Raw genomic sequence first — 12,350 nt, 5'->3', positions numbered from 1 at the left:
AGCTTGGAAGGACTAAGGGTCTTGGGTCAGCCCCCCATCTCCAGAGTGAAGCAGGGGCAGCCAGGGAGTAGAAGAGCCCAAAAAGGTCATGATACTGGTCCTTGTGACCCCCCCGAGTCATCCTTGCCTCCATGCCCCCCCACACCTGCAGCACTCTCAAAGTTACCTCACTTTCCTCCTCTGATGATGCCCAAGTAAACATGTTCAAAACACACCCTCCTGTCTGAATGAAGGAGCCCACTCTCCCAGATTAATCTGCCTCCCCATAATAAGGGTTCAAACAAGATGTACCCCCCACCCCGCCCCCGAATGGATGCCTTTCTCTAACCCCACACTGGCAATTACTCCCAATTACACGATGTGACAAGGTGCTGGGGCTGGAGCACTTAACTGGGGTCCTACATTATGCAATGTTTTTAATCCTCTTACTTAAGGTGGAAAACCGATATGGCACTCTGAGTTCACGTGAATGGCTGGAAAACTAATTCTAAGAAATAAAAACATCGCCAACATATCACCTTACAGGCTCCCCAAAAGGATTAAAAGGATGCATAGTCTGAATTTTCAAATGCCCTCTGCTGAACTCCTCTGGAGTCTTTTCTAGGCAAAGGCTCCTCAGAGAGGGTCCGAGCGGGGATTCCCTGAACAAAACAGCAGTTTCTCTGTTGCTTTGGGTGACTTCCATCAGCTAAAACCCCAAAGCCCTCCAGCTTATGCCCATGGCCACATCCAGAAAGGACTACCTGAGTCCACTGCTCCCCCAGAGCATGTAGGGTGCAAAGGCCAGCATTCCCCCATCCAGAGCTCAAGCCTCATCCCTCCTTCATCCCTAAGGCAGGTCCCACCTTATAAGGCTGAGAAGGACCCTCCGCTGACCTCGTGGACACACCAACAGACCCAGAGGCCACAGAGATAACCCCTGCATCAAGGGTATAGACTCCTGGAGCAGCTCAGGCCTTGGACAAGGCAGAGAGGACCTCCTAAACCCCATCCAAAGGTCCTTAGTACACAATGGGCTCTTTGTTTTCTCCCTGATGAGCTCAGCTATCCATCCTTGCCAGGATGACATTCCACAATGTACTCACCTAAGGTCACTGGACGCTCCAGTTGCCACCTAGCAATAAATGGGCAGGTGGGCAAGCAATGGGCCCTGGCTTCTGACACCCATACCCCAGCCCGGGACCTGGCCTTTGGATGGGAGGGAACAGTCCGACACTAGCAGGTACAATTACAGTGGCTGGGCCCATTAAACCTTGGGAATAAAGAGCGGGCCTGGTAATTACCCCTAATCCCCTTGGAGCCTTTGTCTGCTAGCAGCACTGCCTTAAGCCTAATGGTGTGAGATAAGTAGCCAGACTCCCTAGCCCTCCCCCAGAACTGCCTCAGGCAAGTCTAGGGTGGGGGCACTCAGTTCAAGCCCACCAGGATGCCACTCCTAAAAGGTTCCTTCAACAGGACCCTCCACCAAGAGGCAGATCCACATGGCCCCCACAGGACAATGAGGCCCCTGGGGCTACAAGATAGTGGCAGCTGTGGCAGCAGAAGAGGAGGGGGAAGGTTGCAGATACTGGAGGGAACTGTCTTTGGCCAGGAGGTTTCAATCAGGAAAAGCCAACCAACCACTGACCACCTGGAACCAACATCCATTTCCATAACCATATTCTGGTTGTATTCAAACAGAATTCCTGCACCCAAGGAATTGTGTGCATGATATAGATTGTGGTGTGGAGAGATTCACCAGTAAAGCGCCTGGCCCTCAGACTAATGAATGGATGCCTGTCTATTACAAAGGACCCAGAAGCTTCCACTTGTGTTGGTCAGCCTCACTGCTCTTTACAACAGCCCTAAGAAGGACAAAGGGCACCTGCGACCCCAGACATCACGCCCTTTGTCCACTGATCCCATGAGCCCACTTGGCACATGTTGAGAGCAGGGTTCGCCCAAAGGGAAGTCCCCAGGGTGCACCTCAACAAAAGACAGGTGCTACCTGTGCACATTCTCCTCTTCCTTAAAACACAGTCCCCCCCCCCCCCCCGCCAGCCTCTCTCTTATTCTTTTATAAAGACATATGTCCTTGCCCATTTAAAGAGGGGAGTTCCTGGGGCGCCTGGGTGGCACAGTCGGTTAAGCGTCCGACTTCAGCCAGGTCACGATCTCACGGTCCGTGAGTTCGAGCCCCGCGTCAGGCTCTGGGCTGATGGCTCAGAGCCTGGAGCCTGTCTCCGATTCTGTGTCTCCCTCTCTCTCTGCCCCTCGCCCGTTCATGCTCTGTCTCTCTCTGTCCCAAAAATAAATAAACGTTGAAAAAAAAATAAAGAGGGGAGTTCCTGGGGACTGTTGCAAAATTTCTCTGTTTCTCTAGACAAGTCAGAAATTCAAAGTGTTAGCTAAAATATCCTAACTTTTAGATATCAGCAACCAATGGGGCCCCTGGGTGGTTCCTTCGGTTAAGTGTCTGACTTCAGCTCAGGTCGTGATCTCAGAGCCTAGAGCCTGCTTCCAAGTTTGTATCTCCCCCTCTCTAGCCCTTCCCCACTCGTGCTCTCTGCCTCTCAAAAATAAACAAACATTACCCCCCAAATTTTTTCAAATAGTAATAAAAAATACCAGCAACCAATTCCAGTAATTTAAAACACAGAATGAACCAAACAAACGTGTCTGCAGGCACACACACACATCCCACTTGCAAGCTCAGCGGTCCTCAGTTTGCCTGGTTTTGTGCCCCTCTAACCTACCTCAAATCAAGTTCTGACAGCAAGTACCACATCACCTTCGTGTCTATTGCCCTGGCACCTAACACGGAGCCTGGTACACAAGACATACTCATTAAATATTGGGTAAATGATTGACTGACTTATTAACCATTGGGTAAATGATCGATTGAATGAATGACAAACTGAGGGTGGACAGTCAAGTCACCTGTGCAAGGTGCCCCAGCTGTTAAGGATAAATCAAAGATGAGCAGCCAATCCCGGGCTCCTGACTAAATGTGCCTGCCACAGCGACATGTTGCTTCCCTCGGGCCCACTCAACACTAATAGAAATTAATAGAAACAGTCCTTCTTGGCTTCTGTAATTGTAATCTACACTTACAGTTAAAATTCCAGTGTTTCAGGTGACGTTTTGCATCCCCCAACCTCCCCAGTAGAGGAGAGCTGGGCTGCAGACCCCTTCTAAGCATGATAACTGAGGATGCATAGTCCAGGGGCTGGGTGCAAAGGTTTGCAGACCTCAGCAACCCACAACACCAAAGAATGGCCCCTTGTGAGGAACCCCTCTCTGAACTTAGGAGGCTGATGTGGTGTAGTCTTCTGAATTCTGTCACCACCAGCAGCCAATGTCAATGGAGTCTTTAAGCACCAGATTCCTGACCTGGAGTCCTGCCCTGAGGGTCCACGTCACATATTCAGCTATACATGGCTATCAGCCTGTGAGGCCAAAGCACAATACCTAGTCTTCCAGCTGAACCCAGCACCTCAAATACTGCCTGTAAGGACTATCTGATGGCACACAACCACATTACAAACCTGCAGAAAGGGATCTGCAATCTCATTTCAAGGCTCCAACAGGGAAGGACTGAACTCTTCCCATCCTACGTGGTTGCTGGCATAAGTCAGTTACTTGCAGCCGGCTGAAACGGGGTTTCTTGCTGGCTTTCAGCCAGAAGCCATTCTCAGTTTCTAGCTGGTTGTTGGCTGGAGACTGCCCTCAGTTCCTTGCCATGTGGGCCTCCCACATAGCTTCATCAAAACCAGCAAGGCGGAGAGCCTTCTGGCAAAGCTGATGTTCACAATCTCATGTAAGCCATCATAGAAGTGATACCCCATCACCTTTGCCGCATTCCAGTAGTTGGATGGATGTCACAGGTCCCTGTCGATCACATCCAAGACAGGAAGGAACTGTATAAGGGCATGAGTACCAGGAAGAAAGGATAACTGGGGGTCAATTTATAGTGTCCCTCACACTGCCTAACTACAAAGTAAAGAATTTTTTATTTGCATAACTTAGAATGATTTATTGCATAAATCCAAAATGACCAGGAGAAAGGAAAAGAAAACAATAGTAGATAAGAGATGTCAACACTGTTTTGGAAGCCAGCAAGTAAATGGATGAGTGATGCTCGCTTAGGCTCCAGCATTCTGCAGCCTGCTAAGCCTGCACTGGGCCAGCCTTCAAGAAGCAAGCTGCTGTGTTCCAGAAGCTCAGAAGTTCAAGTGAATTAGAGGTAATGATGCCTCTGAAGGCAGAGGTGCAGCTGAAATGGAAAAGAGAATGAATAAAGTCTTTAAAAGGAGCAGGTGAGACCTCCATCCCTAGATGCTTTCCCTAATCCTCATCATCCACATTATTATTTCTCTCCCAAACTTTCAGAAGACAGTTCTATCCTCTGGATTCAGAAACAACAAAGCAAAACTCAGAGGCAATGGTGTACCATTCTGTGTAAAGTAATATACAGAACAGCAAAATCCCCCAGACCCCTTTGTCCTTTTGCATCTAAGACTTACATATGCCATGATGGGACATTTCTCCCTGAAACTAACCAGCTCCTGAAAAAACTCAAGACACCTTTATTTGATGGTCCCCAGCTGGTTCCTACCCAATCACATTGCAGACAAGTGCATTTGTCGACAAGTCCCACCCATATCCAAAGGACTTCACACCAGCATGTTGGTGCCTCCTCTTAAGTATAAACCAAAAACCAAAAAAAAAAAAAAAGTATAAACCAAAAATCACCGGATATTGCTAAGAGCCTCACACACACACACACACACACACACACACACACACACACACACGTGTCACACACATACACACACACACACACGGACTACAACCAAGAGGACAACATAAACAATATATAAAACAGGAACTAAAAACTGCAAGGAACAAAGAACAAAAAAGAGCTCTAAGAAATCAAAACCTGGAAAGCAAGAGTAAAAAGTTCAACAGAAGTTTGTAAGATAAAGTTGAAAACTTGGTCTAGAATAGCACTTTGCAATGTGTGGTCCTCAGACACCTAAGGGCTCCTGAAACCCTTTCAAGGGCTCCATAAAACCAGAATTATTTTCATAATAACACAAAGCCATTATTTGCTTTTTCTACTGCATTGACATTACTCTGATGATGCTAGAGCAACTGTGGGTCAAACTCCTGATGCCATAACAAAAATTAAGACCATGGCAGCAAAATGTACTAGGAGTCCTATATTCTTTACCACTATGCACCCACAGTAAAAATAAATGTCAGGAAATCTTTTCTCCATAATGGACAAAGTCAGCTTTTCAATGCAAGGAAAGCAACTGCCAATATTCGTTACTATCAAAGTTGAGTTTTCCAGCAAAATTAGAATCATAGGTAATTTATCTACTGTCATAAGCTTGAGAACATACTTTTCTACTTAGACTGGTAGTGATATTTACCTATCTAATTGCTTGATATTATATGAAGAAACATAGCAACATTGAATAGATCCGTATAACTCAGTGAACCAATATTTGCCAAAAGATCAAGGAATGATGTTACAAAACCAGGCAGAGGTAAAATCCACTCAAAGCACAAGACAGACCAATGGCTTTTAATCTAACAGAGAACACAAAGTTCACCGATCAAGTTTCAGATTCCACACTGAAACTAATCATTAAGAATTTACCATTGTAGAGTTCTGGTATAACATCAAAGAAGAGAACCCATGAGTGCATGAAAGGGTAGTAAAAATACTCTGCCTTTTTCCAACTACACATCTGAATCAAACTAGAGTTTCTTCACAGACTTCAATCAAAACAACGTATCACACAGATCGCAAGGCGGAACCTGGTGAGAATAGAGCTATCTCTATGAACCGGCAAATTAAGAAGGGTGGCAAAAATAGAAAACACAGTCACATTTTTCACTAAATGTTTGCTTTGAAAAAATACATTCATACTTTCGTAAATTATGTTATGTATGTTCACGTGCAGTGGGTTTATTATAATTTTTCATGAATTACTCCATACATCTATGTTTTAATTTCTTCAATTTCTAATATCAATAAGTATAATCTACATAGACAAAGACTCCTGGAGATTCTCAATGATCTTTAAGAGTGCGGAGAGATTCTCAGGCACTTGGGTGGCTCAATCGGTTAAGCATCCCACTTTGGCTCAGGTCACGATCTCATGGTTCATGAGTTCGAGCCCCACATCAGGCTCTGTGCTGACAGCTCGGAGCCTGGAGCCTGCTTCAGATTCTGAGTCTCCCTCTCTCTCTACCCCTCCCCCACTCAGGCTCGCTCGTTGTCTCTCAAATAAAAAAAAATTTTTTTTTAAATGTGAATAGATCCTGAGACTAGAAAGGGACCTGAGACCAAAAGGTCGAAGAAGAGCAACCAAAAGATGGAAATTAGGAGACAAGGTTAATGAGAGAATCAGCTCAGGAGGCTCAATCTAAAAAAGCAAAAACAAAAACAAAAACAAAAAAAAGCAAAACAGGAATTCCATAAAGGAGAAAATGAACAGAGGGCAGAAATTTTTATCATATACATAAGGTAAATCCCTAGAGTTGACTACAAGTATCCACCAAGGGCCAAAAGCAATGCCTTTTTTAAAAAAAAATTCAAATGAAGCAATGGAAATGTGAATTTTGGTACCCTGGTGAGAAAGGGACAATCCTCCAAGCTCCTTGGTGGGGGTAGGGTGCACAGACGTGGCGAATGTGTGGAAACGGGCACATCCTGAGAAGTGGAACACCGAACAGCACCTGCCTTGTCAGATAATGGACAAGCTTCTAAGGGAAAGCACTTTCAATCTAGGATTTGATATTCAGCCAAAACAGTCATCAAGTATAAAAGCCACACAAAGATATTTTCAGTCATGCAATATCGCTCAATTTTTACATCGCACATCTTTCTCAGGAAGATCCTGGAAGGTATGCTCCTTGAAGGGGAGTCTAGACACAGGAAAAGTGAGGCTTGGAGCCCAGGACAGAGGTGAGGCAGCAAAACTCCTGGGACAATGGTGAAGGGGCCACACAGTGTGGCTGCAGTGTCCACGCTGAGGGGAAAGAAACCAAACAAGTATTACCTGATGCCTTTGAACATATTCAGGAAATATATTCAGTGAAGTCAGAGAACTGGAGAATAAATAGAAAACCAAGCCAACAGGGAAGCAAGTTGGTTGCTATGTACCTAATTCCAAGGAAAACAAAAAGTCTATTGGAAAGAAGGTGATCGCAGGACGCTACATGGATACGGGCATCATTCGGGTATTTACAGTTACAAGCGTGTGCTGCCACACTTTGGAAAGAATCTCTCTTATCTCTTTAGATCACGAGAGAAGTGATCTAGGAAACCTGAATTCCCCATCTCTCATAACTGGAAGTCAAAAAACAATAAACCTAAAAAATCAAGCATGAAGTAGTATATGTAAATTATCTAGAAATATGGGAGGAACCAAAACAAACAACTGAAAGAATTAAGAACAGTCAACCTCTAGAAAGCAGGAACCATGGTGGGAGGCATGGGGCAGCAGGCTGCTGCTTTTCATTATGAGCTTATTACTGCTTGGCTATGAATATGTATTCCTTTGATAAAAATAAAAGTGAAATTAAAAACTACCCAGGCACCAGAAGAGCCAAACTCCCCTTCTCATTCTCAGCCTCTAATAAACATTCCTTGAATTTTTACTTGCCTCTAACCCTTAACCATGGGGCCAGTTTTGAGTAGGCAGCCTGGCATCATTAGGGGGTAGAGGCAGTTTGGGTCCCTCTGTCCAAATGCGTTACCCACCTCTCCTGTCGCTGATACTGAAGCTACCCCCAACCAGCCCTGTCATTGTCATTGCCACTCACAGGGTCCTCATACAAGGTCTAGCTCACAGTAGGTGCCTCATAAGCATTATAGGACCCACTAAGCCAGACACCGACATTTGCCTCCTTTCTCCAGATGAGACTGATGTTCAGCCACGCCAAGAGGCAGGACCTACTCCCCAGGGTTCCTCAACTGCAGGGCGGGGATGTGAGGCCAGGGGCTCAGTCCATCTCTCAAACCCACGTTCGTCTTCCAAGCCAGCTGTCACCTCTTTCCCTGAGGCTTCCACATCCTCACCCACCTTCCCACTCCCTGCAAACCTCAGAGCATCACCTGCTCCCCTCAAGAGTCTTTTAAGGTCTGCCCATCATCCCAGAGACCTTCAATTACTCACATATATTTAAAAGAAAGCTGACATGTGCCACTGGAACATCACTGTGGCAGGCAAGGACGCAGGACCAGCAGAATTACACCTCTTCTGAGAGAGAAGGAAGCTTAGACCAGGGAGAAGAAGGGAAGTGTGTGAAGCCACAAAACAGGTACCCAGCTGGCCTGACTCACCTTCAGGCAGCCCTTCAGCTCTACCCAAAATAGGCCCCTTCCTTGTCCTCATTCAAGCTTTGGGATTGGCCTGTTGATAAGCATGAAGAACCACTCCTGGGTCTCCAAAGTCCAGTTTTGATCTTACTCTTCAGTGACAACAGTGGAGAATGGATGCCAACAGACACTACAATACGTGGTGGTTGGGTCCAGTCAAGAGGAGAACACAGTGGAGCTTGGCTGCAGAGGGAGCAGGGCTGAGGTCCAGGTCCCCAGACACTCAGGCTTGCAAAGTCTGCTACTGGGAATCCCAAGAGGACAAAGACACGCCTGGGTGTCAAAGCAATCCACAGGCTTTAGGGGAAATACCTGACTTCCCAGAGAGGTCCCGAGCTGTTCCTGAGGACCAAGTAGAGCCAGGGTCATGGGGAGAGCATGGTGGCGGGCCAGCATCCCCAAGGCAAGAGCTACATCATTTACCCTCCAAACTCCCATGCAGGGCAGCCCAGCTGGCCACAAGGAAGTGTTCCCCCAACATTCGTTAGCTTGAACTGTACTAAAAACATCCTGAGAGCATTTCCTGATACTGAAGATGGGTCACTCACAGGGCTGGGCACAGAGTGTCTACTGAATGAATATGTAAACCCACAATTCTCTGTGTGCCAACAAGCTGGCTCTGCCCACTTTATAAGAGGTTCTGGCCTCTTTCAGGGAAAAAAAAAAAGGTAATTGTTCCCTGGATACCAGAGTCTTTTTTCACTCTATCAAAGGCACGAATGGTCAGTTCTCAGACCCAAAAGGAGTTCTATAAAGAAGCCCCCTGCCACTAAAGCCAACATGCTTCTCTCTCTAGATCATTGCTTCTCAAGTGTGGTCCCACAATCGACAGCAACAGCATCACCCAGGAACTTGTTAAAAATGTCAATTTCCAGGACCCACCCCAGACCTAATAAATCAGAAATTCTGAAGATGTGTAGGACCTGGAAATCTGTTTTAATAAGCTCTGGAGGTGATTCTAAAGCAAGATGGTTTGAGAACCACTGCTCTGGATAAAAACCCGCCCACAAACCCTGTACAAAGCAAACTTCTTCCTCTGAGTCAGGGGGGGAAAATAGTTGATGTCTTGATGTCATAGATTATGCATTATTAGCATCATATCAAATTCCTCCAGAATCATTTATTCAGTACCTGATCAATCTATGTCTACATATACCTACATATACACAAGTATATATAATATTGAAGGGGAAATACACATAAGCACATGAATATATCCACAATTTTAACAAGTTATGTTTTTGTGTTTTTGCCACTAATTTCCGAAGTTCCTCTACACTCCCTGAGCCTGGGACTCAGTTAGCTTTCCCTGGAGCATGGGCCCACCCCTGATGATCTACCCAAACAGTTGCTGAGTCCACTCTAGGGGAGCCAGAAGCTAAGCGAGCCAGGAGGATCCCTGCAGAGTTCACACCCAACCTGGCCCCTGGAGCTTACAGTCCAAGACACGTATGAAAGCACCCCTTACCCACCTAGCACATAAGATCCCCTTCTGTTGGACACTTTCCATTCCCCTTCTTGCCCTCTTCCTGCTTGGTGAGTCCTGTCTCACATGCTCTGGAACTATGCAAGGGCAGAGCCCATTACTCCCGCCCACCTTCATCCGGAGCCGCTGATTGGGCCTGGACATCTGGTTCCTCTCTCCCCTTTTCCCCAGCTAACCTCGCCCAGTCAGCTTCAAGATGATCGTGGCTCCGGCTGCCTCACTGTTCAGAGTGAGACACTGCATTTCCCTCTTCCCATGTCCCCACCCAATCGGTTATGGGCCCATGGCTATTGAAGGACAAGTAGGCCCAGCCATGGATTCGTGGGGTCTCCCTAGGAGCGTGCCACAGACCAGCCCAGCTGGAGACCTGGGGCTGCAACATGGACCCCTCTGAAAGCCTCATGAAAGCATTCCAGGATGTAATAAACCCGTCAGGCCCTGGCTAATTTATATCTAAGCGGATGCTTTCCCATTTTTCAGAATGTAAATGTTTAGATTGCTGCATTCCCCTGCCACGGCATCCGGGGTCCTGGCACGTAAGCAGCGAAATCAGCCGGCTTCCCCTCAGGGATCCTTAGATGGAAGAGCCACGATGCCAGCCTTCCTGACTGGGAAGAGCTTCCTGCCCTCCAGCGGCCCCATGCAAACCCCACCCGAAAGCAGCCCGTGCTCCATGCTCTGGGTCACACTCTCACTTTTACAGGGAAGGAGAGGAGAAATGGCATTTCAGAAGGCAGGACTTCAGAGCCAACAGCCGCTCAGATTAGCTAGGTACTCTAAGAGATCATTCCTCTTCTATTTCTTTCTGTAATGTTCCTCTTTTGCTCTGGCCTCAAATACATTTTATTAGATCTTTGCAATGTATAAACAGAGAAGTAGATTAGCGGGAATAAATATAACACAACTATCCAAGGAAACAGTCCAGTTCAGCCGACTGAGCCCAAGCATCCCACCGCCCGCTCCGTCCAGGGTTGCAGGCACTAACCCACGGGACCCCACCAGCCAACACCCTGGGTGGTCCACCAGCATGGGCAGTCCCCAGGAAAGAGAAGCTCTCTGCCAAGGATGCCAGGAGCACAGGAGATCACTAACCTCTCCTTGGGGTCCAGACACAGGACAGCCAGCTCACCAAAACCAAGGGAACCACAGACAACAGCCCACGTGATAAACCATTGGCATCCAAGGACCTCAACTACTTTAACCAAAACATGGCCATCATCCCAGCACCATGTTCCACAGACAGGCATCAAGTAGTTCCCGTGTGAGTCAGGCAAACCACTCAGCTTTTCAGTTTCCCCACTGGCAAAGCAAAGCTGACAGTGCCCAACACTCGCCACCTGCAAAGAGTGCTATGAGAAGTCCAGAAACACCACAGGGGAAGGCTTAAGAGTCACAGGAGGTCACGGGAGTCAGCCATCCAAGGAGGTAGCAGAAAGCCGTGCCTCACAGCAGCGGCTCTGATGGGAGTCACACCGCCCAGTTTCTGCCCAGCGTCTCCTGACTGCATGTCCTTGGGCCAAGTCACCTCACCAAGCCCCCAGCTTCTTACCAGTAAGACGGAGATGATGTGGTATCAACCTCCTAGGTTGTTACTAATACTGAACACGTATTGAGTATCTAGTCCCCTAACCTGAGGACAGCCAGGTGAGATCACGTGAGTGGCCTGGGCACCTGGAAAAATGTTCCTTCCCTTGAGTGCCCACTGGCTAGATGGTGGAAGACAGTACTCAGGCACCATTTCGAGAATGAGTTCCAACACGAGGCTGCGCATGTTGGAACCTGCTCCCACACGCAAACAACAGACTCCGATCCACCCAAAGGGCCAGGACTCAGCCTGTGGTTCTCAGCTCAGGCCAACACTACCCCCTTTATCCGGAGTAGCAGCAGAGGATGGCTGGTATAACCAGTGACTTGATCTGCTCAACTGTGGTACCCTGCACTTGTCCTCAGGACCCAAAGCAAAGACAGTCAAGCCCATTGGGGGCTGCCCCTCACCGTCAAGACACCGGAGTACAAGGTCTTCAAGCAAAGGCTCAAAAGTGAGCCCAAGTTCCATCCCAGCTTTGCCCTAGGTCTGAATCTCACTGGCAGCCCACAGCTCCACGTCACTCCTTCAAGAGACCAAATTCAAGGTCTCCTTCGGTCCTCAAGGCTGGCCAGGGCACCAAGGGGCTTTCCTCCTGTCTCAAGTCTCCACAAACCAAGCAGTGTCCAGCTTCCTATTCAGCCTCATTTCCCTTCCTGGTCTTGGCGAAGGGGACAAAGCTGTGAGGATTAGCAAGGACCCCCTGGCCCCCAGTCCAATCATTTGCAGACAGTTTATGCTTCCTCCCCTGGCTTGCACGTGATGGCCCCAACACTTGCTGGCCAATCCTGACCACAGAACAAAAACTCTCCCTGCCCCACCATTGGGCAGCCTGGCTAGAGATTTTCTTTCATTAATTTTCATTCTGATAATTGGAAGCAGCTCTCTTCCATGCTCCT

The 12,350-nt window shown here is 47.6% G+C and overlaps 1 long non-coding RNA gene across 12 annotated transcripts in view; it reads right to left on the bottom strand.

Annotated features, from left to right (window-relative positions):
- LOC125176536 (uncharacterized) overlaps positions 1 to 12,350 on the bottom strand; it is a 306,435-nt gene that overhangs the window by 193,797 nt on the left and 100,288 nt on the right. Inside the window, exon 1 of one of the 12 annotated variants that reach the window (XR_007156300.1) lies at positions 9,853 to 9,963. The exons of the other annotated variants lie outside the window; for them this stretch is intronic. This is a non-coding gene — a long non-coding RNA (uncharacterized LOC125176536). Of the gene's footprint in view, positions 1 to 9,852; positions 9,964 to 12,350 lie in introns of those variants that run through there. 12 annotated transcript variants of the gene reach the window in all.

Source organism: Prionailurus viverrinus, chromosome A1, assembly GCF_022837055.1.
Source record: "Prionailurus viverrinus isolate Anna chromosome A1, UM_Priviv_1.0, whole genome shotgun sequence".
NCBI classification, from domain to species: domain Eukaryota; kingdom Metazoa; phylum Chordata; class Mammalia; order Carnivora; family Felidae; genus Prionailurus; species Prionailurus viverrinus.
Note: the sequence above shows the minus strand (reverse complement) of the source record. Positions and strands in the feature narration are given on the sequence as shown.